The sequence below is a fragment of the Pinus tabuliformis genome, chromosome 6 (assembly GCF_031772625.1).
Source record: "Pinus tabuliformis cultivar Carrire ecotype Pingquan chromosome 6, CPIR1, whole genome shotgun sequence".
Classification (NCBI taxonomy): Eukaryota; Viridiplantae; Streptophyta; class Pinopsida; order Pinales; family Pinaceae; genus Pinus; species Pinus tabuliformis.
Window position 1 is genome coordinate 275,566,927 of NC_142292.1, and position 4,875 is coordinate 275,571,801.

Genomic DNA, 4,875 nt, shown 5'->3' on the forward strand with positions numbered 1-4,875 from the left:
TGTCAATTATCACATCACATGGTCAAAATTTTGGTCCTTATGTATGCTTGTTATGAAAATATCCATTTGTTATGTTAGTTCCATCGTTTTCGGTTCCTGCTTTGTGAGTACAACATGCCTAGTTTTTGTGTGATGCAGATTGTAGAAATGAATTTCAATGTGTTTTCTATTGAGTACTATAAGTCTCCAATATGTTCTATGAGTAAATATGTTTTTAATCTCAGGATAAAAGTGTCACATCGCATGGGTTGTCTTCATGTGCAATCAGTGTGGAAATTAACATATTGAATGGTGAAGTTGTCTCTAGTTTGATTTTATAGCAATACAATCCTGAAAGGTGGGTTCTTGGAAAAGCCATATTAATTATATACCCCAAATTCATTTTTGATGTTTTGTAGATTGGAGGAAGAGTGATGTTTTAGGAAAGAATAAGAAGGGATCTTGTTTCACTGCCTTGAAATGGGAATTTTGTGCTAAACATAAATCCCACACAACAAGCCCGTTTCCACCTTTATTTTGCAAATTTTCCTATTTTTAACTAGGTTGATTCCTAAACTTGAATATGGGCTGTTATGTCTTAGAAAAACCAAGGGAAGAAGTGGGGATGTTGTTTTGGAAGCTTAATAAATCATGAACCTGCCACGCTAAAGGAGGATATTAGGGTAAACAAAACATTGGAGGAATGCCAAGAGATGCAAAATGAACATGAGAAACCATTGGTTGAAGTCAAAGAGGAACAAAATAGTCATTCATCTGTAATGGAAGTTGCAACAAAAACTGTTGTAGAGGTAGAGACTGCAACTTCTCATGCTATTTCCAAGGTTGTGCATCTTACAGAGTCATATTACTCTTCCAATTCCCCTAAAGAATGTGAAACCATCAAAATTTAGACTACATTTCGAGGTTATCTAGTGCGATCTCTTTTTCCATTATGGTATCTTTTAGTAAGAAGAGGGGTTTTCCAATAATTTTATTTTCACAACTATAAGTTCATATATTTCATGTAAGTTAGGAGAAACTTCCACACTCTCAGGGGTTTCATGAGACTGCAAGCATTGGTGCAGGGCCAGAATGTGCAGCGTCAAGCAAAAAATACCATGCGTTGCATGCAAGCGCTTGTTATAGTGCACTCAAAAATATGCTCCAGGAGGATTCACATGTTTGAAGAAGATCGAGCTCTTCAACACCACCTTCAACATAAATGTGAAAAAGAACTTGAGAACATGACATCTAATGTGAGGTAGATCCCATGTCTTTGGGAAAGCTTTCTGTTTCCATGTTGGAACCTTTTAAGACCACTTGATTTCTTCCTTTAAGGCCTAATAGTGTGCATTAGGTTTTTTTTTTGGAATTTGCAACCTAACTTGAGTTTCCTTGTGCTATGTTATTTGAAAAATAATTTAATCTAGTTTATCAACAAATAACCTGCATAGATACTCAAGATATATGTCAATGCAACGTAAGTTTTAGACATATTGTCTACCCATTTTAGAAATGATGTTGTGCGAGTGACTTGTAGAAAGATCAAAATTCTACCTTTCTACAATAGAATTATCCAAGGATAAAGACAAGTATAGAATTTCTTAAACATATACCTTGACATCTATGGTCAGAGGTGTCAACAATTAGAACTGTATTTGCTTATAAATACTACTAAGTTATGTTGAGTAGAGGTTGTTTTGACCTTTGATATACTGTTTCCAATGTTGGGTGATTGTATTATAACATATTTATAAACTCTCAAATTCTTTTTACATAGGAATGACCATTCTTGGCTGGAGAAATAGATTTAATGTCAAAGCCTTTATACAATGAGTATGAAATTTTGTAGTTTCTGGTGATCTATAATTGCTTTATTGTATGTTATGGAAAATAAGTTATGTTTCAGCTTCAATATTTCATATATGATTTATTTCTATGATTGAAAGCTCAATTTTTTTAGTCCAACAAAAGAAGCAAGTTTTGTGTATTTGTAGTTTTTTCTTAAGGAAATTCAGTTGGTTTCAATGAAAATAATGTATGTTTCTTTGTTGTTTCCTTGTTTTCCAATCATCATTTGCACTTGTCAAAGACTAAAATACTTCTGTTTCTAAACAGTCTAAAGCTAATCATCAACAAGATTGGGACAACAACATGCTAACCAAGGAAGAAATTGAGGCTAGACGTAAAGAAAAATAGAGGCTGTTATTAAGCGAGAGAGGGCATTGGCCTATGCATTTTCTCATCATGTATGTGCTTAACTGCTGCTTGAAACTGCTAATATGCCAAATTCAACAATCTGTTTGACACATTTTGGTAAATATTGCATGTTTACAACTATGGAAGAATCCTCCAAAATTAGTCTAAACCAAGTTGATGGAGATTGATCCTGAGAAGCCTCACTTGGGATGGAGTTTGTTAGATCATTGGATGGAAACCATGCCATGGGACAACCACATGATGACCATGAAGGAAAATTCTAATAGGAAGCTTCAAACTATAGGTGAGATTGGACAAAAAGTTTACATATAGAGTTAAAGCAACATAATGCAAAATTGGCCAACATTGGTTGCATAATATCTAATCCATTTACTCCCCTTTCAAAATCCTCCATACCAAAAAAGATGTCATTGATGAGCACAGAAAAAAAGAGCGATGAAAATGTTTTGAGGTCAGAAAGACCAATACATAACTCTCGTAAGAGTCTAGCAGGTAAATATTCTATGAGAGATGATGAGCCTTATATGCCCTCCTAGAATTCCCAACTACATGGCATCTGCAGTGTTTGTAAAGAAAAGTTCAAATCATTGAATACTCCAAAATAGAGGCTTGAGACTCCTTCCATAGAACCTATTTCATATAGAAGGAAAAGGCTATATTTTCCTTTGTCAGAGGCCAGTTCAGGCCCATACAAGTCCACTAAAGGCTCCATGTTTCCTCATACAAGTCCCAATTTGAAAGGGATTTCAGGACCATCGAAATCAAAGAAGTTTGTCAGTTATTTGAAAGATCTTAGTATTGAATTAGACAATTCCTCTTTGACTTGGGGTCATAGAAAACCTTTTAGATAAGTATTTGTGTAGGTACATGCCACAACTACTATAATCTAGATTGACGTAGCTGGCATGGTAAAGGAGATATATATATATATATATATTTTAGAATTACAAAAGGTTGCTCTCATGGGATGAACTTGGATGTTGGAAGTAGTAGCATCTTATGGATTCTGGTGATATCTATTTCTATTTGATATTTCAGATAAAGTGATATGCTTGCAATAAGATATTTATAGACACCTGATAAAATCTCATTTCATTGAGACTGTATGTTGGGGCATTGTCAAGATTTGGGAGGGTTGGAAAGCTATATAAGGATATCTTATTAGCTTCCAAGTATGTTATAATAGGTTTGGAAAGGGTTCAGAGTGCATTCACAAAGAGATGTTAGGAATTTTTACTTAGAAGAGTGTATTAAGGATTGATACAAATTTAGTAGAAATAGTTAATTTAAAGCGATTTAGTCATTGCATGAGGTGAGATGCCAAAATTGTGAAGCCATTTCCTATCATTAGCTTAAAATTTTCAAGATATTTGACTTTGTGTTGGATTTTAACATCAATGATCAATCACATTGTGCACCTTTTGAAACTTCCTTTATTGTCAAAATGAAAATACACTTGTACCATTGTTATGGAAAGTGGACCTTTCATAGTGATCCAAGTTGACTCAACTCCCAGATTTAACCAAGATCTTTTGCTTTCGTGATGTGATTAGAATTGCAATTAAAATAGCATAATTGAATATATATGCATGCTATAAAGAAGAAGGAACATGACAATCATCAACAACATAAAATAACAAGATGTTGATAACGGATTTCGTCCAGGAGGGACTACGTCTCTCCACCCCGATGTCAAGATGGTGTAGGCCGGTGCATTAAGTGCTGTCAATAGTGATGATGTACATAAAAGGTGACGTTGCTATCATACAAGGAAAATTCTCTCACACAGGAGTGGCTCCAAGAGATGTTCCATTGCAGGAACTCTCATTCAAAAAGGACTCCTAACAACATGACCTAAACTCATGCATGATGATAATGAGCATCCTGCCAACATGGCATAAAAGGGATCTCAAACAAAACATGGCGAATCATGACAAAAATTACATCCCACAAATGACTCCATGTCGCATCAAGTAGGAATCATGAAACAAGAAACAAGATCCCACATAAAACATCAAACAAGGATCTATACAGCACAATGCATCTCATAGAAAAAGAAGTACATGAACACACTGCATATACCTCACATCTTGGGACCATTTGAAGAAAAGGATGTCAAACTTCTGAAGCTATTCGTGCCACCGATCTCACGGCGTCGAATCACATGGAAATGACTACTCACACATGAATGCTGACACCTGCACTCCACTTTGAGAAGTGGCTGAAAAATGAAATGAGCAAATGGAAAATCTGAATGCACCATCAGATTTGTGGCATCGAATAATGCAAAATTGATTGTCAAATGTCTAGACTATGAGAAAGTGGAAATCTGGGGCTTAAGGAATCTTTTAGATTCTGCCTAGATTCCTCAAAGATTCCCTCCTCCGGGTCCTCTGCAGATCTGCTGCTCAGATCGAAATTTTGACTGCGCCATCAGGTTCATGTCGCTGAGAGGTGTAGGATCGACATAAAATTTGTACAATTTGGACATTGCAAAAATTGCACCCTCCTGAGAATTTCACCCAATCATGGTACCGCCTGCCTCTTCTCTGGGCTCATGGTTCCACCTTCTCATTAATAAAAAAATAGTGTCTTGAAAAATGCGCTCTCCTCTGCCTGGGCACACTGATGAAATGAGGGTTTTATACTAAGGTTTGTGGGCGAATATTACAAAGC

General features: G+C 35.7%; 1 pseudogene; it reads left to right on the forward strand.

Annotated features, from left to right (window-relative positions):
* Positions 1-147: 147 nt before the first annotated feature.
* On the forward strand, positions 148-3,050 carry LOC149258430 (protein IQ-DOMAIN 3-like; annotated as a pseudogene).
* The last annotated feature ends 1,825 nt before the right edge of the window (positions 3,051-4,875 follow it).